At 36.3% G+C, this 27,042-nt stretch overlaps 1 long non-coding RNA gene across 3 annotated transcripts in view; it reads right to left on the bottom strand.

Moving 5' to 3' along the window:
* Window positions 1-4,403: 4,403 nt before the first annotated feature.
* Window positions 4,404-27,042, bottom strand: part of LOC135325017 (uncharacterized) — a 31,254-nt gene continuing 8,615 nt past the window's right edge. For 2 of the 3 annotated variants that reach the window (XR_010386237.1, XR_010386239.1), the window contains 4 exons: window positions 26,823-26,978; window positions 26,661-26,733; window positions 16,634-16,722; window positions 4,404-4,489 (listed from right to left, as the gene is read on the bottom strand). This is a non-coding gene — a long non-coding RNA (uncharacterized LOC135325017). Of the gene's footprint in view, window positions 4,490-16,633; window positions 16,723-25,354; window positions 25,453-26,660; window positions 26,734-26,822; window positions 26,979-27,042 lie in introns of all 3 variants that reach the window. The other variant, XR_010386238.1, reaches the window with a different exon arrangement.

Genomic DNA, 27,042 nt, shown 5'->3' with positions numbered 1-27,042 from the left:
TTACTAGATAGCAAAAAAAGATATTGCTGGGATATGGAGAGAAGATGAAGCAAATCCTGTGTGGTGCAGGCCTTGCCAAGTGCTCATTTCCTGCCAGGACAGGAGAAGGATGGCAGTATTTGGAATCTGATAGCAAATTTCAAGAGTGGAAATAGTGCTGGTAAGCCTTGCTGACCCCTCTTCCTAAGAATAAAATTTATTTCAGATTCTGTAAGTTACTGATAAACTGTGGTTTGCACTGTTAAATAGTACCATTAAACTGCCATCAGTTCCATTTTTAAAACACTATAAATTAATAAGGTTTGATAGGAAAACAGAAACTGAAGTGTAGATAATGACAGAGAGTAGATAGTGAGTAGACAGTGTATATGTAAGAACTGAAGAGACTGCTGAGCTGTATATTGCTTGCATACATACAAATTGCATGCAGAACACACAAATCAGAAAGGCCAACAGTTTGTTGTGACCAAGGGTGAGCAGAAGGCTTATTCCAACATTGTTTTCACTTACATGGCAATGAAGAACAAATGCCACATGCCTGTGTCCACAAGCAGAAGGAATTCCTATGTAAAGTGGCATCTTCCATTTTATCTTTGCTGTAAAACAACAATGGAAAAAAACAAATACAAAAGAAAAGAAATACACTGCCTGTAGATTAAGAGACATACCTCTGCAGAAGACTACATCCTAGTGCTCTTTGTATTACAAATGAATAATGAAACGTTTGCAAGTCTACAACATTTGTAGAATTATAGGACTTGCCAAGGAAAGAATCGCAGCAATGAAAGCTACAGAAAAAGAAAAAATCAGGATTCTGCGTAATCTTCGAATCACAAAAAAGAAGGTTTTGTCAGGCAGATATCCTTCATTCTTCCAGACAGTGAAAGCTTGAATTCAGGAAGCTGAAAATGCCTAAAACTAAAGCCACAGTCCCACAAAAACTGTGTGTGGGTTATTATAATAAAAAAACTGTATATGAAACAAGCTGCTAAGAAAACATTCTATGGATGACAGATGAAAGGGAAGTCTATTTGTAATGTCATAAAGAATAATAATATTATGAGCAAATTTTATGTAGACAGAGTAGCTTTTAATCTCAAAGCTTTTATAAGCTGTATTAAAGAATCATTTTCCTCACGAGTGAAAGACAGTCACTGAGGGAACATAAGCTGGCCCCACTAGCAGTACACTGACTTGAATTAGTTCCTCCCTGAGAGAAAGGGCAGTTTCACTCCAAAGAACCAGGTGGGGTTATAGAGGTGGAACAGACTGTAGGAAAGGGCAAAGACGTGTCTGCACTAATCTCCACAGTTCAGTATTTCAAATTCCATACTTGTTATCTGTCTTGATATCTCCTGGAAAAAAATGACTAATCATCAGTCCCACCATATAACATGATGATTAAAAGAAGAGAATTTCTAAAGAATAACTTGGCTTCAAGCAGGTTAATATTTAGTTTTCAGATCTTTGTCTCCTACATCTTTTTGAAGGCACTTCCTCCAACAGTTTTATCAAAATTCAGATAGATTTTTAAGCATAAACAACATCTGATATTTGGCAATATTTAGTGCAAATAATTTTGAGTTCCCTGAAATTCCAGGAGGTCAAAAAATCATTCAAAAACAGATTGCTGAGCCTCCCTTCTCATGTATGTCATATGGGCTCATAAAAAAAGTTCTTAGCAGTTTTTCCTAGTCCTTATTGATATTAAATTCATCATAAGATCTACTCATATATTGTGCCCCGTAGTACTTCGCCTTGAAAGAAAGGCACGCATAGTGATCCAATTCATTGTTTTAACTTTGGAAACTTCAAAATATTTAATTTTAAGTATATTAGTTATTTCAAAGAAAAGAAGCTTGCCACAAAAGATGATGAAAAACATCAAATTAACATGACAAAAATGAAGTGATAATGAATTTACAAAAAATAGACTGTCTTATTTTTATTTGATTTATTCTTCCTCAGGCAAAAATGATTAAAATGCAATAAGCAGTCACCACTACTTCTCTGTACTGCATAGTGAAGTTCATTTTGGTTTAAAAGAAATGGTAAAGTCATATTTGATTTTACTAAAAAACTGTGTTTATTTACAACCTTTTTTACTGTGGATCACACTGTGAACCTGATGATTTCATTGGTAAATAACTACATGTCTAAACTGACACACAGACTCCTTTGGTACAGTTTGAGTGACTGCTCACCATGGAAAGAAGCAAAAGGTTCTCAATATGTGTCTCAGGATATGTGTTATCAGAGATAAATAGGACAGCATCTTGCAGGCTCCTGGGCAAAATAAAGTGTTGGATTAAAGTTGTTTAGAAAGCTTGTCTAGAGAAACATTGTAATCTGATTTAACCCATAAAATGTTGCCCAGACTTGCATTAGAGACTCCAGACAATACCAGAGGGTGCCATAACTTTTTTAAAGGCACAGAAAAGTGGCCTTAGATTTAGAGTCCAATGCTTCTTATGCATAAACAGTTTACAGTCTTCATTACATCTCACAGATTTGCAATTAACTGCTAAATGATAGATCACAAATCGACTAGAGGTGTATTCGGATATTCTTTGATACAGCTTCAAGCAGATTCAAAGGCATATACAATCTCATTATATGGCCCTGGCCTATCTGTTTACCTAGAATATTTTCAGTTAAAAACTGTGCTGCCCGACTAACCCATCTTTGAAATTTTACCCACCTAGCCTTAATTTCGTCATAACATCCTTTGGTGGTTTATTGCCATCTTTGGACGCATATATTCCTCCAATCAAATAGATATCCCGTAATAAAATATAGATATCACCACACTTAAAGGAGTACTCTATGCAAAGCCTTTCCCATATATATATGTTGACAGATAGACAAGTATTTATACCACTGTAAAAATTTTCCTCTCACATGCAGAGTTAAAAAAGAAAAAAGGTGAGGGAAAGAATGAAGGAGCTCATCAACTAATTATCTCTTATTATGAAGGAGAGAAGATAAGTGTGGGATTTGATGAAATTTGCTATGAACTGTCTACATAGATCTCACTTACTAGGGAACTGCTTGGTTACTACCTTGATGAAGGCAACTGAATATCCTAATATAATTTCAGTGGGTGCTCAGGCATCCTGGATGCTTCTCATGTCCTAGTGAAAGGACAAAAACTGCACACTCTGAGATGTTGGGAAACAAGGGGCATTTGGGACTGCAGTTTAGCAAGATTATTCAGTCCTCAGTTCAGGCAGATGGATTCCTAGAAGATGACACAAATAGCATGGCTACACTTTCAAAGAAACAGACCTGCCAGTTAGCACTCTAACAGCAACCTCTGCAGGCTGATGTGCATTGTGGCAATAGAGGAACCCATAAAATGCGACATGAACAAATCGTGCTGGAAATTATGGCTTTTTTTCTTTTGATGTGAACTTAGTGCTTGCAACACTGTAGTCTTGGAAATGAATCTCTCACTTATACATCCCTGAAAGGTAGTGAAGTTCAAGAAATACCCATGCTGTGCTGCTTGCGGCTCTGAACTTAGTGCTGGAAAGAATACCACTATAGGGGTGAAAACAGTCCAGATTCCTCTCTTGTCAATCCTGGGTGTCCTATAAGACTTCCAGCTGTAGTGGTATTTATTCTTGTGAACAGCATTCCACTTTTGTGATCACTTTCAAAACTCAAAAAGCCACTAGAAAGTGAAGCCATTCAGGCATTATTCACTTAGATTAAGTGTGAATTAATGACCAATAAATAAACCAAGTGGATCATATCATGCTACTGATTTTTATGAGGCAGTACTAAATGGAAATCTTTGCTCTTACCTACATGTTAGCACTTTGAAAGCAGATTATGTTGCATTTTGCCAATACTAACAGCTGCTCTCATAGCACTCACTTGAAGGATTTGGTAAGGGAGACATCTTTCACATACATGAAACAAGGAAAAGATAGGGATGTCTACATTTTCTTTCAAGCAGCTCCTTGCTTCTAAGCTTGAGGTAGCTGGGCTTGATTCTCAGAGGCTGCAAGCAGCTCAGCATGGTATATGATGTCAGTGAGAACTGTCATTGTGTTACAACTTTCAAAAACGGATTAAAAGTACTTTGAGTGCCATATGTTGAGGAATGCTTCTGAAAACTTGGGCCTAAATGTTTTGCTCAGGACTGAAAAGTAGCTCATAGATGTTAGAGGCAGGATTAGAGTGCAGGAGATGCCGTCTCTTGGCCCTCTGCTCAGGCTTTTTGAGCACACTGCCAGCAAACTGTCAGCAAAACATAGAAAGAGAAGGCTGTGTAGATACCCCCATTAATACTGTCCCTGTTAGAATTCCAAAAAGGATATGTTTTTATATTTTTTACACACCAAAAGAAAAATAATTTTGTAAAGAGAATCAGTCCAAAATGGATCAGTCTTTACCTTGTCATAGTGTGCGGTAAGTGTATGATGTGTCCTTCCAGTGGGTATTTCTCCTTTGACCTTGCACTGCTGCCACGTCAATGTAACTGTGGGAAAATAGCTTAGAACAAGTATGTATTTTCCATTACTTCCTTCTGCTGTCTGAAAATTGTATTTAAAATTCTCCCTCTTTCCCAGTATATTAGCATTCTTTGAAATGCAGCTATCAAGAGAAAGATAACTATAAATAAGAAATAGTACTGGCTCCAGTCTACGGGTGATGCAGAAAGAGAATGATTTCCCTCTACTTCTTTCTTATGAGTCTTGCTTTCTGGAAAAGATCAAGACATACTGTCTGCACATCCCACCGTGCAAGGAATGCAGGGAGTCTCTGGTGTGACCCTTCCATAACCACCCAAAGGGGCAACAGACCCTTTTATTTTAGAGCAAATCTGGTTTACTATAAAAATGCGAAATTCTCACCATGATGACTAATTTCCAAGTGCACCATTTGAAATGCAAGCCTGAGTTGCAGGGGGTGGGGGCAGGAAAAGTGGGGAAGAGAAGAATGTTTTATTAATTAGTCTCAAAGGATAACTAGTTCAGAGGAGCACAGGATACCACAGGGTATCAATGTTGTCTGCAAAATGTCTTCTGCATCTCCTAGGAGGCTGGTATTAGCAGTCTGCAAGAAACTCTTCTTCTCTAACAGTAAATAATCTGATAACAGTGTATTTTATTGGAGATTAAATATCTTAAGAGGGAAATAATTTGTAATATTGAAAGCTAGCAGAATCCAATGCATACATATCAGTACAGTATGTACTTTCATTAGAAAAGCCTCCAAACTTGTCTATCATTTGTCCAACTGTAGCAAAAGCATGGCCCAACCTGGAAAGAATGAAATAACTTCTGATTCCAACAGTGTTTCTAGAATTAATAAAATTAGAAAATTATTAAATGGAGGGAAATGAGACTACCATTAGATGAGGATAAGAATATTGCAGAAAATATATCATGTTTCTAATGCTGTCAGTAGAAGCTTCTTTCCCTTTTTTGAAGAGGCGATAAGTCATAATCCCATATTCCCAGTATGTTCCAATATCACAGAGGAAATAATAATTCTTACCATTGATTTTCCCTCATCCACTTTTCAGCATCCTGGGCTAATCCCCAGATGTACAAAATGGATATGCTTTGTATGCTTTGAAGGTGAAAAGTCTTGGTCAAGATTTGGAACAAGAAATATCACGGCAGAACGTGGATATTTTCACAAGATCTGGAGTACTGCCACTACTGGGACCACTATATCCCAGTCCAAATAAAAGTAAATTTAAGAAGCCAACAATGAAGGAATTTGTACAAAAGATTATCAAATAATTTGCTTCAAAAGAATGAAAAACTTATTTTCTAATTAAAACATAATTAATCAATAAAAGACATTAGTACATAGAAGAAATGGAGTAACTCCTACACAGCAATGCCAAGTCTTAACTTATAAAACATCAAATCATACCATTAAAGTTTAAAATATTATATGTGGTAAAATATTGCATCAGAGAATGTAAGTGAAAATGTTCATACAAGTTGTCCTTGAAGGACAGTGTCTCTGTGTTTACAAAATGTATGGCTCTAAAGTCTTAGAGTTCTTCACATAATCAAGTTTAGGAGAAATGAGACATGTTTATTATGACTTTTAACATCTTCAAACAAATCAGCATACATTTCATCGATTTAAAATGTTAATTTCCTAAAATGTACGCTCAAAGGATTTATGTGCATTTTGTCAGACAAACAAATACTGTAAACTATTTTACTGCAGTTTTAGAATTTTATTCTCTAAAAAATAAAGTTAAGTACATTTCAAGATGTCATTGCAAAATAAAAAATCAAAAAGTATTGTTTGAAAATAAATTGATATTAATTTTAAGGTTACTTTCCATTTTTTGCAATATTTTATAGGGCATAAGACACAACAAAACATCCAGTTCAGGTTCCCCATTTACAGGTCACTATCAAGAAACATGGCAATATTACTTTGTTAAGCTTTGTTAATTCAGCAAGAATACAAATTTAAAGCAAACAATAGTTCCTAACTAAGAAGTAAAACTTGGAAATAGTTCTCAAATGCCTGTGCTATATATATCTCTGGAGATATTCAAAACACAGCTGGACAAGGCCCTGAGTAACCTGAGCCATGCTGGCCATGCTTTGAATGGGTGGTTGGACCAGATGACCCTCAGAGATCCCTTGCAACATAAATTACTCAGTGATTCAGTGGTCCAACCAAAACAATGTCACTGTTCAGGTGAGATGCAATACTTACTCCCAGTTGCTGTAGAGAAAGTTGACTTCTCATTGTATACTAACTACTCAACTGAGAAAAAAGGATCCTGACTGAATAAGGAAAAATATCTGATACCATAAAAAGCAGAAAGAGAAAACAAATGGCTTGTTAAGACTAAATACATAAATGGCATTAACACTCCGTTTCTTTACATTGTCATAGTAACTTCTCTAACAGAGTTTGTGACTTCACTTCACTACAAATCTTCTATCAAGTTAGGAAAAGTTAGAATTAAAACCAAAGAGATATTCATGAAAAGACAGAAAAAGAAATGTGTATATTATCCCCTCTCATCGCTCAGTGAATCACGACTCATGCTGTGGCTGAGTTTCCAAGAGCTCAAGGGATTCCTCCTTGAATCAAACAGATATGAAAGCATATCTCCTTTGCATCATCTGAATGGAATAACATCCTTTTCCACATAAAATCATTCAAAAACTCTGAGGGAATCAAAGTGCTTAACATCCAGATAGATAGTAGCCATGAAAAATAATTCAGTATACAAAATAGGCAGACTACTCATCTATTTGAACATCTGTTTTTGAGTCTATACGACTTTTAAAAGTTCTTTAAGAGTCTTAGACAAGAAAATAATACGTATATGCAGCATCTTTAATTCAGTAACCTATGGTACTGATTTTCTAATAGAATTTATTAGATCCCACTGTGGTCTAGTTTATAGACTAAACTATGGTCTAATCTTTAAAAAAAGATGTATTAGTTATGAGCATGTTTTTTTGCCTCAATAATTAAATTGGAACAACCCATGCTGGTATTATCATAATGATTATTTCTCATTTGTATAGTGAGGGAACACTTAGGATCTTTCTTTATTGACCAAGACACCACTGTGCCAGGTACTGCATGAACACAGAACAAAAAGACAATGCTTATCCCTCAAATTCGCCATCTATAACATGACGTGTAACAAGGTAGCTGATTCCACTTTCTTGTGTAGGAGTAAGTGACTATGCAAATTCAGCAGACAATGTCAGCAACAGTCATGGAAAAGCTCTGCTGCACAACAGGACCTTCTGAGTAGGATGCTGTTCACTGCAACCCTGCAGAACTACTTTCTTTCTTCAAGGCCTATTTAATCAAGTATTGTTCAGGTGAGAGGATATAAGTCTACTTACTAGCTATGCCAGCCCCCATGATTTATTTTTAGTGAGTAATACTTTGTCATGGAAATGTAAATATGGAGCCAAGGTCGAAATACATTCTCTAGGACAATCCATTCTTTGTGTAACTCATTCGTAAAGCAGGCCTTATGATTTTTGCTGTAAAGCTTTTTATAGTAAAGGTGAAGGCATGAGAAATAATTTTCCATGACAATTACAGCTCTGAAAAACTGCAGCAAACAGGATGGCAAATTAGTGGTTTGATTATACAGCTGGAATCATAGGCATGAACATTTTTAGCCACAATGTTCTTAAATTCTGCATTCTATATCTACTCAAATTACTTTAGTGACTCAACTGCAAAGGGTATAAATTCAGTCCTGGCATAAGCAGGGTGCCACAATGATTGTTCTGTTTATGACAGGGGTAAACATGGCCTAAAGCTATTTATCTGCCATTTATAAATACAGTATAATAATTTTTTTAACAATCATGTTTGCTTCTTCTGTTAACCATGATCGTATAACCACATTTGTGTCCTTTCATTAGATATCTAATTAAACAGAAAGGGAAAAACAGTATGGGTAAGAAAGATCTTTCTGTACTATTAACCCATCTGAGTCATTCTAAAACTCGTACTACTTATCATTCTGTCAACCATCATGAATGCGTTTAACTTAAAACAGAAATAACAAAGCACAGAGGAAGGCAGATGGTTATGAAATTAATTTCACAACTAAACTCCCTTGATTCTGCAAGCAAAGATGCAAAGAAAGAGAAGAACCCATAGTACAGATCATTCCCATGCACATTACATAATTTGATTTTACTGATATTAGAAAACCCTGTGTTTAAAAATACGCTCAACTAAGATGTTTTCCTGGAGCTCCAAAACTGTTTGCCTTTCTCTCCCCAAAAGGCCTCAGTGAACTCTATTTTTCAGGGAGTCTAAAGCTTCACATTAAGTGGAAAACACCTCTTCTCATCATATTTTCGTAATATAAGTTTTTCGAGGACAACTCTTGTCTCTCTTTCTTGCATTAGACAGAGAGAAGAGACATTTTTGTTTAGCTAAACACTCATTTGCCATCTTTCATTGCTAGAATGACCTGAACATGAAATAAAACTTTCAAATGTTAGGAAAACATATTCTTAAAAAATAGCAATCTGAATGAATGCATAACATTTGCCTTTAGCCAAGAAAATACTCCAGTGGTAGCTGCCTACAAGGTTTGGCAAGATTGGTCTAACATTTAAAATATTTGAGCTTGCCTAGACAGATTAGTTTAATATCCACTTAAGGGGCAATTTCCCTTCCTATGGCATACTTTAGGATTTTTTAATGATATACAAAGTCAGACTACTTATTAATAATTATTTGGTTTGTTCCTATGTTTTTCTAAAGAGAGATGGGAATTTGTGATTTACTATGAGTTTTCTGGCTGTGGTTTTCATTATGTAAGCAGTATCCTACCAAGACAATTTTGAGTGCAGAAGGATTTTAGCATTTGTTTTTTTAAGAAGCAAATAAGTCCTATATGGTTTTGAAACAATTGCCTTTCCTTGATGGATGCCATGCAGGAATGGATTTGGACTTTGGGGCATAATCCATTACAGAGGCCTCAGTTGAGTTCAATTTTGTCTACAAAGCAGGAATTCAATTTCTTTGTTATGTGTGTAGAATTCAGCATATCTTCCCCAAATGTTTAGCACTTATTCATTGAATGCTGAATGATTTTTCTCAGAATTTACAAATAAACCCATAAACTGGATTGAAAGGAACTAAAAATGAGTCAGAACATCAGCATCTTTGCGAGCTGGTTCTTTGCCCTTAATAATACAAAAAACAGAATAAAGCAGCCCTTTCAGACTCTTCTTCATATTAAAACTAATTGAGATCTTGTATACAGGCTATATTTGAAGAAACTGAATAGTTGTTGTACCTGTTTATTTGGAAATACTGTAAGAAGGACAGGTGAACAATTCAGATAACTTTTAAATGGAATGGCTTGAATATAGCCTAAAATGACTGCTCTTCCTCTAGAGCTAACTCAAAGAAAGAGTTCTGCTGGTTTTAATGAGTCGGTAATATGAATAAAGCCAGATACTCATGTCACGTGTCACTACAAGATTACAGGTTCCATCTCTCCCTGTTTTTAAAGATCCTATGACTGCATTCTTGCTCACGTGTCAATGCCTGATGGACACCTGGGGGCAGCAGTGGCTTGGTTGTAAATTGGTTAGTGCTTTTGTTCTTTTGCTTCTAATGCTTTTGTTCTTTTCTTAAGCATGGCATTGACATAAATGAATAGTCCTCAATTGTTCAATTAGAAAACTCGAGTCTTATAAACTCAGTCAAAGTCCCACCACCACCAGCTTGAGTATACACATACATGGCTATACCTTTCATTATTTGACCACAGTGCCTTAGCAGAGACTTGGACAGGTATTTACAGGACAAGAAAATATGTGAGCCTCTGTTTCTACAGAATTCTTGGCTGCTGCACAAAGACTGTTAAGATAAGTGTGTTTTGGGAATAATTTTCTACCTATTTATCTACTGTGCGCAGAAGAGAAACCATCAAATGTCTCTCATAATGGTTTGCATTATAAAACTAACAAACTGTAGTCACTGCCAACATAGGTAACTTGGACATTATGCAGGAAAGTAGAAGGGGAAGTCTGCATATTCCATTACAGCCCCACTAATGTAGATATTTTCCCATAAGTTAACATTTTGTTAAAAAAACAAAGAGGCTTATTTTGGATGAAAGTAACTCATGGACTGTTTATGTGATTGACTTTGTTTTTGCATGTTTGAAGAAACTGCATGGAAGGAAAGAGATTTCAGCAAAATTGGTAGCACCTCCACCCTCAAATCCACAAACTATTTTAAACCTATTTATTACTGCCTTCAAAAATTCAGCTGCAGGTAAATGAAATATCTGCTTTTTTCCTGGACAAGTCGCAAAGTCAGAAAATAAACAGGATTAATTCACCTCTCATGTGTGTGCATTATGATATAGTCTGAGATTTCACGGTTGCCTACTGTTTTTTTTTCCCCAATGGAATCTATACCTGATTCAGTCCACAATATGAATACTGCTCATTTCCTGAAAAAGAAACAATGGAAAAACAGAAATACCATCCAATAAGATTGTAATGACATTCATCCAGGTCATCAGCAGGCTTCTCAGAACTCTCTGCACAGACCTCTGTACTTGAACTAACAGAATAACTGTCTGACATTTTGCCAGCCTCTATATGGACAAGCCCTGAAGGAAGATGAGATACTCCTGTATTTGTTGGCACCAAATAAATACTGAATTTCAGGAACCTTGAGTTACGCTAAGGTGTCTTTGTCCTCACTGCTGAACTAGAAACTCAAAAGGTGGCAAAAGGGGAGATTAAGAGCACAAACCAAAGAGACAAATCTTAAGCCAAAGACCATCCACAAAATTTCTGGTGCTATCCCAAACCTAAGCTTTCTAAAAAGAAAATTTGCCAGAATTTTGTATCCTGAACAAAACATAATAGCCAGCATCAGGGAAGAGAGACATATGGCTTGTAAAACTGTAGCCCTAATGATTACTCTTGGCAAAGTTATAAGGCATATTATAAAGAGGAGTGATAGTTGACCTTAAAATTAGTAAATCTGCCTGAAAAATGTGTGTGTATGTATATGTGCACATGCATGTTTGTGTGTAAGTACGTACGTACGTATGTGCATTTTTAAGGAGGAGATTTTTTTAAATTGCATAGTATGCTGAAAGACAGAAACATTTTAGATACTAGACTTCTTTTAACCGTCACAATGACTAACTCTTTTTTGTGGAGCTATCATCTTTAACCTATAGGTTATGACCCTCAAGCAAGTCTTGAAGTGTTACATGGTAGAAGACAGTAAGCAGCAGCAGCAGTTCAGTTTGCTGTGAGCTGTCCAGAAGCTCAGTTCCCTCAAGGTGGGAAAGTGAGAAAAGACTGTAATGACTGACAACAAGTGTTTATGTTAGCCAAGGAAATGCCTTTCATTACTGCCAAAAGCTCATATTTTTCCAAAGAAGGAAAGTGAACATAAACAGTGGCTGCCAGTTCTTATTCCCAGTTTTCAAGGTCCTATTCTGGAGGAGGTGAGCTGCTAGCATGTGTATAACTTCACTGGGTTGTACACAAGTAAGAGCTTCCAGTGAGTTGGATGGAATAGGTAAACATTTAGCTGTACTAAGCTCCAAATACCATCCACATACTAGACAAATTAGAAAATCACATTGCTTTCATGTTCCCATTTCCTTAAATTTTTTTTAAAGAATTATGTCTGATGAAACTCTTTTAAATGTTGTCACATATGTTGATACATCTATTGACATGCCAAGAAAATGAAATCAAAACTCAAAATATCTTGATGAGGCTTCCAAAATACACTAACAAAGACTGCAAATGTCATCTTCATTTCAAATTTACTTTAGACTCCAAAGAATCTCGCTCAGCTCTTCCAGGCATTTTCTCATGGCAGTAGGTGATGAAAGATAATTTTTTCAGCATTTCTCCAACAAAATTGCAGGCTTAGCAGCATTAAATTGTATGTATTTTTGTCATGCTTAGTGGGGTTTAATCTTTAATTTTAAATTGTATAAAAGCCTTACTTTGAAAGTAAACCAGCAAGGAGGCTGTTTGAGAAATGAATGAAGATTTTTTGCCCTTTTAAAAGTGTACACAGTAACTGTTAATTTGTCGTTTTGTGTTTTGTGGTTTTGTACCGTCTCTTTTAATGATTTCTACACTGGCTACACATTCATCTCTTACACATTTCTTATGCTAAGAAGCACACTGCAGAATTTTAATAACAAAAGTGCTATTTCTTGTTCTATTAGAGTAAAATAAAAATTTGCAGTCCTCAAAAATGGTATTATAAAAGAACTGCGTTATGGAGGCAGCATTAATGACAGAAAAAAATGAAGTTGCTTTGAGATTTGCATTTAAAGCAGCATTCATAATTTCCTCTTCTAGTGTTCTAACTTTGGCGCACTCATTTTTTGGAGGACAATTAAGTACTTCTTGTAGGTGAAATACTTACAGAAGAATGTTTTTCCTACCTCAGGTCTTTTGCATCTATGTAACATCTTCATCAAAGAATTTTCTGTTTTGAATTTGATTTCTTTCATCATATTCTCTAGAATATAAACTTCTCAGGCCAGTTAACTGACTTTCTTAATGAGGACCATTTTAACAACATAGGTGTATCCTATTTACTTCTAACTTAAGTATGCATGTCAACTTATGTACGTTATGTCACAACCTAAAAATAATAATAATGTATTGTTTCTATATGTATAAATGACAGAAAAAGTGACATTTTTCCTAATAAAATATTGGAAAGAAATACAGAGTTATACACTGTGTGCTGCTTGGAGCTTGAATTTCAGCTTGAAGCTGAAATTAGTTGATAAATTGCTAATCATTTGTGAGCTCGTTTTACTTTGACTCTTTGAATCAAATAATTCTTTGTTTTCCACTATGGTAGTCTTAAAAGAATTCATCACTAACCTGGCAGCAGGTGCTGAACCTGTGGTTTTGAATGGGTTCCAACTAAGAAATACTGAAATATAATATGGAATTTTAAACCAAAAGTCATAGTAACAGCAGAGTAATTGTTCAATTTTTAACTTGTTGGATAAACATATCTAAACCAAACTATGTTATTTTGTCTTACAGAACATTTGAAAAATCAAGCCCAGAGATACCATCTTTAGCCCAAAATAAAAAAATATTATCTGTTCTTTGACAATGCTAGCAACGAACTCGTGTCAAGCAAAGGCAGTGGCTCTCCTTTTGTCTACCTCCAACTTCTAAATCCCACAGTTCATCTGAGATACATCTTGTATGCAATACAAGCATGAGCTTGTATTCTATCTAGTCAGACAGATGTACACAGCTTTTGGACAAGAATGGCATTTCTGGGATCCTGGCAAATGACTGTAAAGTCCTCTCCTGTCCTGTCTAGCTCTCCTTCCTCAGAAATGTAGATTTTTGGATATATGCCTAATGCAGCCTCAGACCTGAATTTAATCCCATATTTTGTCTTCATAAACAACTGCAGTCAAGCATCAAGCTGATTGAACCTCATAATTTTCTATCACCTCTTTAGAAGTGATAGATTTTACCCCTGCTGTTCAGCCTCAGAATAATAACTATTAAAAAAAAGCAAAACAACATTCCATAAAGAAAGTAAACAAAATGTGCAAAACATCACCTTGCATGAACAATGCTAGCAAAATTCTTATATTCAAAGACACCTGTAAAAACCTGCAGGCAGAGATACCTCAATTAATAATTAGAAGGAAATATAAAACCCCCAAATGGGTTAAATTACTCATATTCTGCCTCCTCATCAACCCAAGAACAAACTGAATCAGATCTTTTTTTCTCCTCAGTGTGAAGCACAGATTCAGATCTGGCTCAAGATTAGAGAATATAAAAATGTGAGTGGGTTCTAATGGACCTGCTTAAGGTTGCTGACAGAAAACCCTGCAGGATGTGCACTTCACTAGAAATGACAAACACTCTCAACCAAATAATTTGCACAACTCTTTCCGCTGTGCCAGAAGCTTTAAAGTTCCATTTGCAGAATCACAGAACTTGCCAATGTACGAGAGGCTTTCTTGTCAGCCTAAGCATCCATACTGCTCTATTGTGGAAAAATAGGCTCTCATTCTCCTAATGTAATACAAAATAATCATCACAAAAAGTTGGAAAATTTTACTGCTGCTCACATTCACAAAGAAAAAAAAAGAACCAACATTTGTAATATTCATGATAACACAAAGCAACCTTGGCTTATTCTTTCTTACCCTGCTATGTGTAATAAATACATTGTTCATTCATTAAAAAACTAGGAAAGTGAAGAAGAACAGAAAAACATTCTCTGTAGGAGTCACTCTTAGATTAGTTCCAAAGTTCCCATGCTCCGTCACATCTACATACAAAACACATCATGTAATAGGTCAGACTTTGCCCTTTGGTTCCTCACTTGCTATTCCCTCTTCACAATTGCTTCAATGATGAATATTCCACTGCCTGTCTTGTGACAGCATTGCTCAACAAGACATATCTACAGTGACCCTTCTCTTCCTTTCTCAAGTAAGATCCACAGCAGGCACTGGAGCATCAGTCCCAACTGAATCTCACCCATAACTTTCATATGGAAGACACAGTATGTAATGAATACTCATCTTTTCAAGTAAGAAATTGTCTGACTCAATATCACTCTTTATGCTGCTAGAGTTATTCTATCTTTGTCGCCCACTGTTTCAGAAAATCAAAATATGTCAGGTTTGCATATTTGGTTTGTATGCGCCCTTTTTTATCATTTGGTCCTGTACTTCAATTGATATCTGTCTGGGGAAGAAAAAGCTAGAAAGCTAGACATGAACATTCAAAGCTTCACCCCACCTGCTTTAAGCCAGGAACCTGAAGCTTTCTCCTTCACATCCCAGGTGAATTTCCTGACTGCAAGACTATTAAAAAAAAAAAAAAAAAAAGAAAACCCAGAAAAGTTCTGGGATAGATCCGCTGATCTTTCCTACTGGAATTGTTCCGTTTCTGTAAATTGACCTACAAACAGAGAATGAGAGAAAGAGGGAGAGAGAGAGAAAGAGAGAGACTAAATCCATAGTCCAGTAGCCGGGGCAGGTACCCCAGCTATGGAACACTCAGGTTCAAATGCTTGCTCAGCCAGAGTACCCCACATCCCATGGAAATGTCCTGTCACTGGATCACATATTCTTAGTATCAGTACTTTTTTCAGCAGACTTGAAGGAAAAGGAAACTTTAAGGTATCTTGAGTTTATCCTAATATAGAACGGGAATACTCTGGAAATTCTGAAGTTATTTCCCACCAACCTCTACACACAATGTCTGGGAACACTTCAAGATGTAAAGTTCCTGTTTTTATATGAACATTGAAAATGATGTTCTTGAAAGGACCCGTGTTTAGCTCACTGTTTCAAACTATGTTTCTCTGTGGAACTAATAAGCCTGAAGCGGGATCTGAAGTGCTGTACATTGAGAACTGACATTTGGCACAGAATTAGTCTCTTATTTGGAAAGCTCACAGCAAAAAGCCTCACCCACTGAGCCAAGCTGCCTTCAGTGAATGAAGTAAGAAGACACGTAAAAGAAGCATTCCTAAAGAAGCTGCATTCCTAAAGAAGCTGCATTCCAGCTAGGTCTCTGTGTGGCTTGGGAAAGGAAGCTCTAGAATTGCAGCAGCAGCAGCGACAACAGTGAAGAAAGTTAACCTATTGCTGTATCCATCTTTATTCTATTAAACCACTAAGAAACGCCGTATCTCTGCAGAGCTAGCTAAAGCCTTGTAGCTAACATGCCTTATACAGAATTCTCCTAATGGAAAAAAGTTGCTATAATATGCTATGCTTTTAGAATGCAAAATAGATCATTTAGTTTTGATATTTGAAAACCACGAGATTCTAAAGCAATTGGTAGATTCTTTGCCACATAATACAAGTATTTAATAATACATAATACTACAAGAAATTATAATATATTCATAATACAAATAGCACATTTTTGGAGGTGGTAAGAAGGTAGGGAGTCCTACTTGGGCGCAAGCTGAGTACATGAGAATTCCCATCATTAGCTTCCATTACAAAAACCGCATTGAAAACTAAATGTTATACTTGTAAAAAAGCCCCAGCCCTTTGCACTTATCATCGCCTTAGCGTAACTATAAATAGTATATGTTTTGATTGAACTTTTGTACTCACTAAGAGCAAAGCTGTAGATTCCTGGAAGACAATCTTCAGCATCCTGAGTAGAACATCCTTCAAATAAATGTAACTTTCCTTTTATCACACTGTAATGCAAAGCAAAGATTGTATGATTGGTTCATAAAATAGCTCCTGAATGAATAAGCAGAATTTCTATAAAATCCGCATGTTTTTAGATGTATTCTTTATAGCAAATCATCCATGTAAAACATTTCTTAGATTAAGGCAGACTAAACCTCACCTCCAATCTGATGAAAATCTCTACTGCAACATTGCTTGCATCTTACACTTTCTATTTTACTCTTCAGTATATTAAAAAGGCAGATAATTGCACAGATTTCAGAAGAATTACAGAAAAAGCTGTCCTTTGATTCTGAGAATTAAAAAGGCATACTGTCAGCTCATCTCTGAGTAATTGAAAAAAATAGTGTTGTTTTTGCCTGTATGACACATCTTTAAACAGTGTGAACCTCCTATGTTGCCTCACAACATCTGTCAATTCACAAATATTCCCCAAGCTTTGCACATTCCTACTAGTCCATGACAGCATTTGTAAGGAAATAAATATTATTTTCAGGTTTCTAAAAAAAAATTACAAAAATGGAAAGTATTGCTTAATCAAGGCAAGAACATGGTAGTGCCTCTTAACCCAAAAATGGAAATGTGTTGATGTATTCAAGGAAAATGAATCTATAGATTAAAAACCTGGAAAGCAAAACCACCTTGATGCAATCCCTTCAGGTGTAATTCATCACTGCTGAGAAAACGGAACCACGTGATTCTTCTTTCGATTTGCCTAATATGGAGTTTTGTATTCTAGCTATATTTCCCTTGATTGTTTTAACTTTGTACTGTTTCCCACAAATTTCATTTGTGGAGTGCTTAGATAAATATTTGACTGATTATTTACAGGGATTTTTGCCAAGTTATTCTTGTTGAAGAAGTTTGTGCTGCACTTCTAAGCACATATCTATTGCACATTTCTGCACATGTTCTATATTTTTCCTGATTAAACATTGTGTATTTTCATATACTTCTATGGTTTAAAGAATGTGTATGCCTTTGCAGTACACTGATCCATTATCCTGCTTTTGAAAAAGCTAGATGAGATATATTCTGTCTAAAGCATATATCTCTAAAATAGTGATACAGTACTAGAAATACATATATACTGAGCAAAAATGCATACAGTTACTTTATTTGACAATAGCAAGTTTAATTTATGTGAGTCATCTCACAGGTCTTGTATATTCAATACTGATGTTTATACAGGAAGTGGAAATCTTATTAAAAAAATGTTTACTACTATAGGCCAAATGGGACACTGATATGGAAATTTATGATTATAAATATATGCCTCAAAAACAGACGATTTCAAAACACAGTGATGTCAGCTGTTTTCCTGACAGTCCTTCCACATGTCTCTCATGGTTAACGACTCCCTGCCATGCAACTGTTTGGCTCTCACATTTTTGGTTTATTTGCTGGCCGTACCATATGAAACCAATTCCAAGCATCAAAATAAAATATTTCTGAAAGGAGAAAACAGTCACAAGTTTTATGGGCTTACTACAACCCTCTATTTACAAGAATACATATTACAATGACAAACACATGCACGGTCCAGAGGGGAGTGCTGAGAATCAAGGCTCCAAGCTTCTAGGCCTTATCTACCCACAGGCTTGTAAAAACACTAAAATAGCTCTGTTTCTCACTTTCCTCATCTCTAAAAAGGAACCAATGCTAAGCAACTTCATAGGAATGCTGCAAGTTTTGATTACCTGATACTCTAAAGAGCTTTAGGATTCTTAGAAGTGGCAAAATGTTCTGAATTTTTTGTTAGATTAAAAATTCCATTTTTCTTTAAGAATGTATTTTTCTCCAGTGCACTAATTGGCTCCATATGGGTAAAGCCTGTGCAAGAGGCAGTGAAGACAATAGCATAAATCAGAGATAATGTTAAGGAACCTTACAAATGATTCCAAAATCGTTAATAAATGTGATCTTTTGCCGTAAGACGTTTTCTATGGTGTGCTTCCACTTAGCAGTCAGATTGTTTACTGCGGCCAAGCATATGAAGTTCTGTTGATGTGCATTTCCTGAGAAGCCCAACACTGAGAGCAGAGCTTTGTCTAGATTAGAGACAGTTGCATCAGCAAATGCTCTGCTTCACCTCACTGCAGCATGTTGCACTAGACAGTTGCACAAGAATACATGAACAAAATTATAGGAGAACAAATATCTCTAATTTAAGCACAGCTGGGAACCTCCCACCACATCATCTTCATTTTGTTCCCTTACAGCAGCATTCCTCAACGTTCATAATCAATAGACCACCTAACTTCTTTAAAACACACACCCCCCCACACACACACCCCCCCACACACCCCCCCCCACACCCCCACACACCCCCACACACCCCGGGGGCCTCTACGGTTAAGCAGCAGGCAAGGGAGCTGAGCCCTGCTGTGTGTCATGTATGCAAATACAAAGTTTTTGCTATACAAAATTGTGTTTTATTTCAAAATTGGAAACAATATAGTATAGAATACCAATAAAATAGAACGTGACACTTGGGCTGGGATGCCAGAAGATACTGGCAGCAATCATGAACTGGCTCCCAACCATCCCTCAGGGTACTTACTATTTCTTTGACTGTAATATTTTTATGAACTATCTTCTGCTGCCTTATGAGTAGTATGTGACTCATGGGTGATGCACTAAGTGACACTGCTGATGTACTAATGAGCTCCCAACAGCAGAAAAGAAACACACTTAACACCTGATACTAAGTTGGAGTAGAGAGAGGGCTTTAAGTCCTCGAGGGGACAAGGCAAGGAAGACGCATACAGTCCATGCCCAGATCCTTAGAGGGGTCCACACTGGCCTCCTCATACAATCAATGAGATACCCAGCTGACAGCAGTTAAAGTTATGGCTCCATAGTTTTCAGGACATGTTGGCGTACGCTTCCTTCACGGGGAATTGGTAGTTTCAGAGGAAGTGCTAAAGGCACAGACTGCAAATCTTATCAGTTTGTTAGAAACACAGGATTCAGTTCTCTAGATCCTCAGGGACCTTGGAGGCAAGTCAGGTCTGCTGTGACATAAAATGCACATCTATCGTGCTAGCACAGAGAATACAAGATTGAAATCTTTACAAGAAAAGGGAATCCTTGACAGACATGTTTTGCCTGCTAAATGGGCAAGTGACTCCCTACTTGGATTCACAAAAGCTGCTGTTTAACCTGGAAAAGGAAATAAAAGACAGGGCTTTTTAATTTTTTCCTTTTTGCCCATGAAGGAAAGGAGCCATATGTGCTGTCACTTTGGGAAGAGAGTACATCATTTGTCTGAAAAAGATTTACACATATAAATGTCCATTTTTGTTTGCCCCCTTCTATCCTTTGCCATGTTTGCATGAGAATAAAAAGAGCTTACAAGAATCTTTGCAGTAAAACCTTTATCAAGTCCCCCAGTGAAGGGGGTGCCATGCAGGAGAATACTTCTAAATGGATCCTCAAAAAACCCATCAGTTTTCATACTGGGAAAAAACATCATCATTATTTGCCTGCTTTTTGAAAAAAATATTTACCTATTATATGACTGGCTATATGTGAATAGCAAGCAGGAGAGGGGAACATGCTGTGTAAAATGACTGCTCTTCCTCTCTGTCCCATTATAGCTGAGCAAAATTATACAGAACTCCAGTTCTGTGTGAAAGGAAAGAGGCTTCTAAACTGACTTAAAAATGCACCTGTACTCTAGCTGTTCTAGGACTGCTGTTTTTTAAATCTTTTCTGAAGCTCTGAAGGCAAAGTCCAAGGCTTGATATTCAAAATAAATACAAAAAACTGTAAAAGAACCATAAAGGAAAGCCAAATAATCATCCAAGAGGGAATTCTGAAAAATGATACAGGTGTAAACACAGCTGCAAGGGAAATAACTGATTCTATTAAAGTTTAGCATGCTGCATACTGGAGGCAGATGTTCATAACTTCTAACTTTCTCAGAAAAGGCCTTAATTGGCTATATATCACCAGAACTCACAATTTCTCTGTACCTGTTATTTATATAGATATGCTGATTGAGTATGCTGTAAGCATACATATCCATTTTCATTAATTACCTTGGTTCTTTAAAGCGCTACTTTGTTAAACACTACCTGTTAGTGATAGCTTTTGGCTGGTATATACTTTAGGATGCTTTTTTTCAAACTGAAAGGGGGATTCAAAATAATGATTAATTTATAGAATGGTATGAATGTTCCAGTAAAAAAGCTGAAGCTATACTATTGCAAGCTATTTATATCATCATGCACTGCAAACTGACAACTGGAGCTAGTTATTTTCTGAATGGAAGACCCCCATGGGAAATCTGAGTCACGGGGCAAGCAGCGGTGATGATGACGACCATCCCTGTTGCAGGAAGCCACTGAACACAGCTTACAATGTTTGGCAATATGTGAATATATCATTCAAACAGAAGTGCTGTAAGTGTTCCAACCTCTACGCTCTTTTACATCTGACATCTTAAATCATGGCTACAGTTCAGGTTCTATTCTTTTAGTAAAAGCAGTACATAGAAAGTGAGAACTGATTTCTTCTTCTTTAACTGGTGGAATATGTGATATCTAAGGTCAGGCATATATCCAAGTAATCACAATAATCATAGCTTTCCTGCTGCCCAAGTACTGAGCCCGAGGCCAAGCTATGGCTCAACAACCTTTTGCTTCACACCAGAGAAGTGAAGGAACAGCAGTACCAGGAACAGACAGACTTAACTGGATAAAGACAATGCTAGCTGAAATTCCAACAGAGAAAAACATCTTGTATGCAGCTATATACATTGGAATCTTTCATATTTACATTTCCTGTCTCTTGAATAAATTCAGGTTTCAGTAAATACGTTCTGCCTTCTTGACCTTTCTCAGTATTTTGAATTGACTACACTGTATTTTATTTTATCTGTTAAATTATACAGTCTGCTGTAGATGGTTAAACTGCAACTATCTACAGTTCAGTAATGAAGTGATTCTTGTAATAAAACATGGGTAAGTAGCGCCCACTACAGTTAAGGCTGAGTTCCTATTTCCATTGCTCAGATGTGTAGCAAATAAATTCATCTAGGGATTAACTTAAATGAAGTAGGTTCCATGTTTATAAAAGTCAAATATCATCTTTCTTTTTTCTTGTTTAAGTTCGAACTCTTGCATTTGGGTTTTTACTGCTGGCACTTGTAACTAACCTGCAATTTTCCGATGACAAAGATTCTTCAGTATTTTGAGATTTCTTTTCAATAATTTCTACAGCTAAAACCCATTAAAAAAGCAGAAGAGATGCATACATATATAAAGCAAAGGCAATTTAAAAATGCGGAACAATATTAATTAGAAGTGTCCTGTATTTGTCCAAATCTGGATCTCACTCACTTGATAAAGCCACATTTTGATAATGTTGTAATTTTCATAGCAAAGTTTCTTTTCCTTTGATTACCTACTGGTCCTGAGATGTAAACACAAGCAAAGGCCTAGCAAAGTTACAAAAGTGTGAGTGCCTTGGAAATATGGCATAAGGTCAACCTTGCTGCATGCCTGCAGCATTGTTGAGCAGTAAGTCCTGCCTCATTCCTTCCAGAATAATTGAGGACAGTAGAACCTTGTGAAACTATCTTCTTTCTAACTCCTCTTCCATCAGAAACCAGCTATAGGGGTTACTGGGCCTTAAACAGTGATCCAAATTTTTTTAATCACTGCTGTAAGCCAGTAAGGCTGCCCATAATGCCTGTGCATGCGTTCTCCTTGATGCTGACACCTCTCTTCAGAATGAAAGCAGATTATGTTTTGACTTCTGCATAGGCGTCCTGCTTCCCTTAATCCCCCAAACCTCTAATAATGGGCTTACTTTCAATATTGCCCCATAGCTTCGGCAGACTGCATATTATGAGCAGAATCAATATGTTCCTTAATAATAAGGATATTCAGTGAACCTCTGTGTCTCATCTTTAATAAGATGATATGTGGCTATGTAGGAAGTAATAAGTATTTTAATTAAATCAATAAAAAGACTTTTAGGACTCCAGGCCCTTAATTTAAAGACAGGCTATGGATTTTACTTTTAACTATATATGCCTACAGTATAGGCTCCACCTCCCACCAATGTCCTTGTCCTGACATGTTCTCAGCATCTGTGGTTCTCATTAGAGCTGATGGTGATGGACGTCATTGACTTGCCTATTTCTCTGATGATGTCAAAGGGAGCTGCAGTTGCCCAGCACAGCTGAAAATCTGGCTATTCACTTTAAGATAATCACTTTTAGATAATCAGCTTTAAAAAATTTTGGCCTGCATGTTTGCTAATACGTGCCCTATTACACAGCCCATATCTCCTCTGTCTTGCTGAATGTATCAATTTCTTAATTTCTGAAATTCATAAATCCATAAATATTCCTGTACTTTTGAAATAGGAGTGTAGGGCTATACAGTATACTTCTTTATACAACAGTTAACTAGTAGAACCCTCTGCTATAAGCAAAGAGACCCTCCCAAAAAGTATTTTTAAAGGAACATAAGCATAGAATTGTCAGTTTCAAGTTACAGGGATAAAGCTTTTGAAACTCCTACTGTGGGTGAGGCAGATAATTGTCTTAATCTTTTTCTTCTGACAGATATACCACTGCATAACTATCAGTCTTTTATATGAATTCTGAAGTAACTGATGCAAAAGACTGTCAGGTGCTGCACCTGATCATGTTTTAAAAAAAATTAAATTGAATAACTGGGTACAGTTTTAACAGTCTCATTTGTCTTTTATATTGATTTCCCGTGATCCTAGCATTCCCAATTGGAATGTAATTTGTGACTGCATTAAAAAGTAGGCATTTTTCATTGCCATATTTAGATCTTGAGGTTGAACACAGACATGTCTAGGCTGGTTGTACTCGAATTAAAATGGAAGCAGAATTTGCTATTTAAAACAGACATATCACTGAGTGCCACACTTGATCTGACATATAACTCCTGGATATCAGATGGAGTACTGTAATGTGTATGTATGTAAAAATATATAACATTCTCTAACTGTCTGTGGTTTTCACAAAGTCAACACGCTGCTGATTTTATTTCATCTATAATAGCATCTGTGGAGATATTAGGCCTATGTGGAAAGGGTAAGGCTGTCCAGCATGGAATGGCTACTTTTCCACAGAAAACGTTGATCCAAAACATTTGCATCTTCACTCAGTTATGCAAAGCATTCCTGAACCCTAATCTTCCATTGGATTCCAGCCATATGGTCCTCCATTATTCTTGCATTTTGAATGAATTACAGACATTATTTTAGCAGTTCTATTGAGTCAGTGACCAGACATGGTGTGTCTCTAATCAACACTAACTGGAGCTCTTGTGTCCTATGTGTTGCAATACAGAGTTGATACACTGAGCAACTGTTTTCTAATTGAAATAGAAGCTGAAATAGGCACTACCCCAGGGAAAAGGCTAATGTTCAGCTGACTTTTCCTAGTCCCTTCCCCAACTATGAGGTAATTTCACATCAAACAGCAAAGAAAAACACTCAAGCTGACTAGTCATTACAATTAATCAGGAAAACAATCTTTTAAAATGTCTACATGCTAATCTGCCAGGTCTTCTTCTCTGACTACACTAAAAATTCAATCGTAAGTCTTGTTATTCGTTAGCAATGACACTTTCACAGTTTTTAAAAGGGCATCTATCTAGGTCTGTTTAAATTAGCTATCATATTTCCATATACTTAACTGTAAAGCACCTCATAAAGAAGTACCGCGAGACTACTTTGAGCAGAAAACCTAACTGGAGGTCTACCCCCAGACGAATTCCTATAAAACACAAAAGTAAAATATGCCTACTACTTTCTGCAGTTCACGCATGAGCAACACTTTGTTCCCTGAATGACTATTGACTATCATATTTACATATAACCTACTTGACAGATATCAATAGAAATGATGGAAACAAAGTCTTTATCATTGCTCAGGTAAATCTAAAGTAAATCCATTTAAAAATTTGAATTCTCATGTGCATTTTTTATGTATCGCTCTTACAACTGTACACAAACTAAAGCCAGATCAAACTGAAATTTGCTTCCACAACTGCTGATCAAAAGTGGGAAATTATCCATATCCTGCAGCTGTGGAACACAGAATTACATAAACTTTCCTTTAACTATGTTGACCTGCAACAGTTGCAACTTAGCACCCATGGGCATTTACACAAAACAAGCAGTTCTAGTTGACGTATTTATATATATCTCGCGGATAAATGCTTTCACTTCTGTTACTAGCTTTCGCTGTGTATTTTTGTATGTCACAAAGTATATCCATAACAATATTCTGCACTGCTAGATGTCATAACTAATTTTGACCTTTGCAACTTCTGCCTGAGAATTGAGCAGATGGCTGTAACAGCTCAGTACTTCACTTCTTCCTTTTTAATACTTGCTTAATATGATATTTAATATTTAAAAGTGACAAACAAAATTCTGCTTTTCAACAATTTTCCTAAAAAGGACAGATGTACTTTTGCTTATTTTCTTTTTCTCAAAAGCAAGGATTGGCATTTAAAGTATGTTTGCAAGGTTTGACCACTGAAAGAAAGAAAATGTTATACAAATAATTACTACTCATTTATGATGACAAAGCAAAAATAGAATAAAATAGCTCGAGCATTAACTGAGCCGAGATACCTCTGATTTTTCAGTTTACCAAAATGTATGTCCTTCTCCACCATAAGGAATATGTCCCTCCTGCAGTATCCTCTCCCAGGTCAAATTAGTGAGAGTGACTGCTGATCAATAAGAATGTTAGACTATTAACATCTAGCAGTATTCCATTTAATGTATGTGGATAAACATTGAAAAATGAGGAAAGATGGTGACTGAAACAGCTTACATTGTATACTTCCATTATTTTTCCCATAATCATTTCACCTTATTATCATCATCATATTTTTTTTTTATTTGGAAGAGAACATGCTACATACTGTGACAGGGATGCTTCTGGTAAGGAAGTGAACCATTCATCTTCTAAGAAGAAAAACATTGTGGGCACATAGTTCACTGTCCTTCCTCTCTGTCTTTTGCAAAACAAGTCAAGTTTCTCTGCAACACTCTTGCAGAAAAATCCAAAATTCAACTATATTTTTAAAAAGGGATTATGAAAAAGGCATTCTATATCCTAGATATATAGCAGCAACAGTAAACTGTTCTAATAATATGAAATATTTCCAGATGCACATACAAATACAGCAGGTTAGTAAATGACGACTGTAAAATATATCTAAATAAAGTATCACACGGAGAGAGCAGACGCTAATTGTTCACATGAAGTAAATTAAAAACCACAGGGAATTATAATTACACAGCTTTTATTTCTATATACACATGAAACAGCAGAATATAAAAGATTTTGTAATTTTTAAATGGTTGTTAAACCATCTCAATCTTGCTCTCAGCAACACTTCACCATTTCTATGGTGATAACACTTTATATACAGCACGAATGACTGTCCTATTATTGTGAAATATGTGCAAATCCAGAGGGAGAAATAAATCTGTGATTACTTTGCCAGCTAGAAAAGATTAATAATATCTCACTTGTCAACATGTAGAAGTCATTGAAATATGTTGGCCGATCATCCTAGTGGAGGGAGACAGAGAGACTGAAGTTGATATTTTTATTTACAGGACGTTAATAATGACACCATACTAAGGACTGTTTTTTTAAATTAAAGAGGTGTTTAAGATAACACAAGTGACTGGTACAAGAAATAAAACATAAATTGTTACCAAGGGAGGAGTGAGTGAAGAACAGGAATACACAGCAGTGCGTGATGCATGGAATCCTGCTACAATGACTAGTAAATATTCAGATTAGAAAAAACAAATCAAGTCGTACTGAAGACTGAAAACAAAAGGCTTTAAAAGATATCACTGAATACAGTTTTATAGCAAATTTAATAAAGTATAACAAGTCTAAACCGGTTATACTTACAAAGGTGTTATAAATGGAACAGCTTCCAAACATGAATGCTATGTTGCCTGCCACTGCCAAAGCATGTCCCTGCCTAAAGTGAAAAGGAAGATGGAGAATAATGTCACCTGCTGAAATTATTCACATTTTTTGCCCTTAATCTGACAGCATAATTTAGGATACCTGGGTGGCAGAAGAGATGGATTTGAACCTCCTTAGCCTGAGCAGGGAACTGAACTCAAATCAGTCACTTTCTGAGAAGTGCTCTGCTAGGCGTCGGTTAAAACGGGGATGTGTTGCCACCACTACATTAAAGGTGAGTCCTGTGAAGTTCGCTGCCTGCCAATAGAAAGGATTAATCTCTGAATGTGCTTAGTGAATGGCTGCATCTCAAGTGTAGCCC

This window comes from Dromaius novaehollandiae, chromosome Z (assembly GCF_036370855.1).
Source record: "Dromaius novaehollandiae isolate bDroNov1 chromosome Z, bDroNov1.hap1, whole genome shotgun sequence".
NCBI lineage: Eukaryota > Metazoa > Chordata > Aves > Casuariiformes > Dromaiidae > Dromaius > Dromaius novaehollandiae.
The sequence above is the reverse complement of the archived record's forward strand: the minus strand, read 5'-3'. Positions and strand labels throughout refer to the sequence as shown.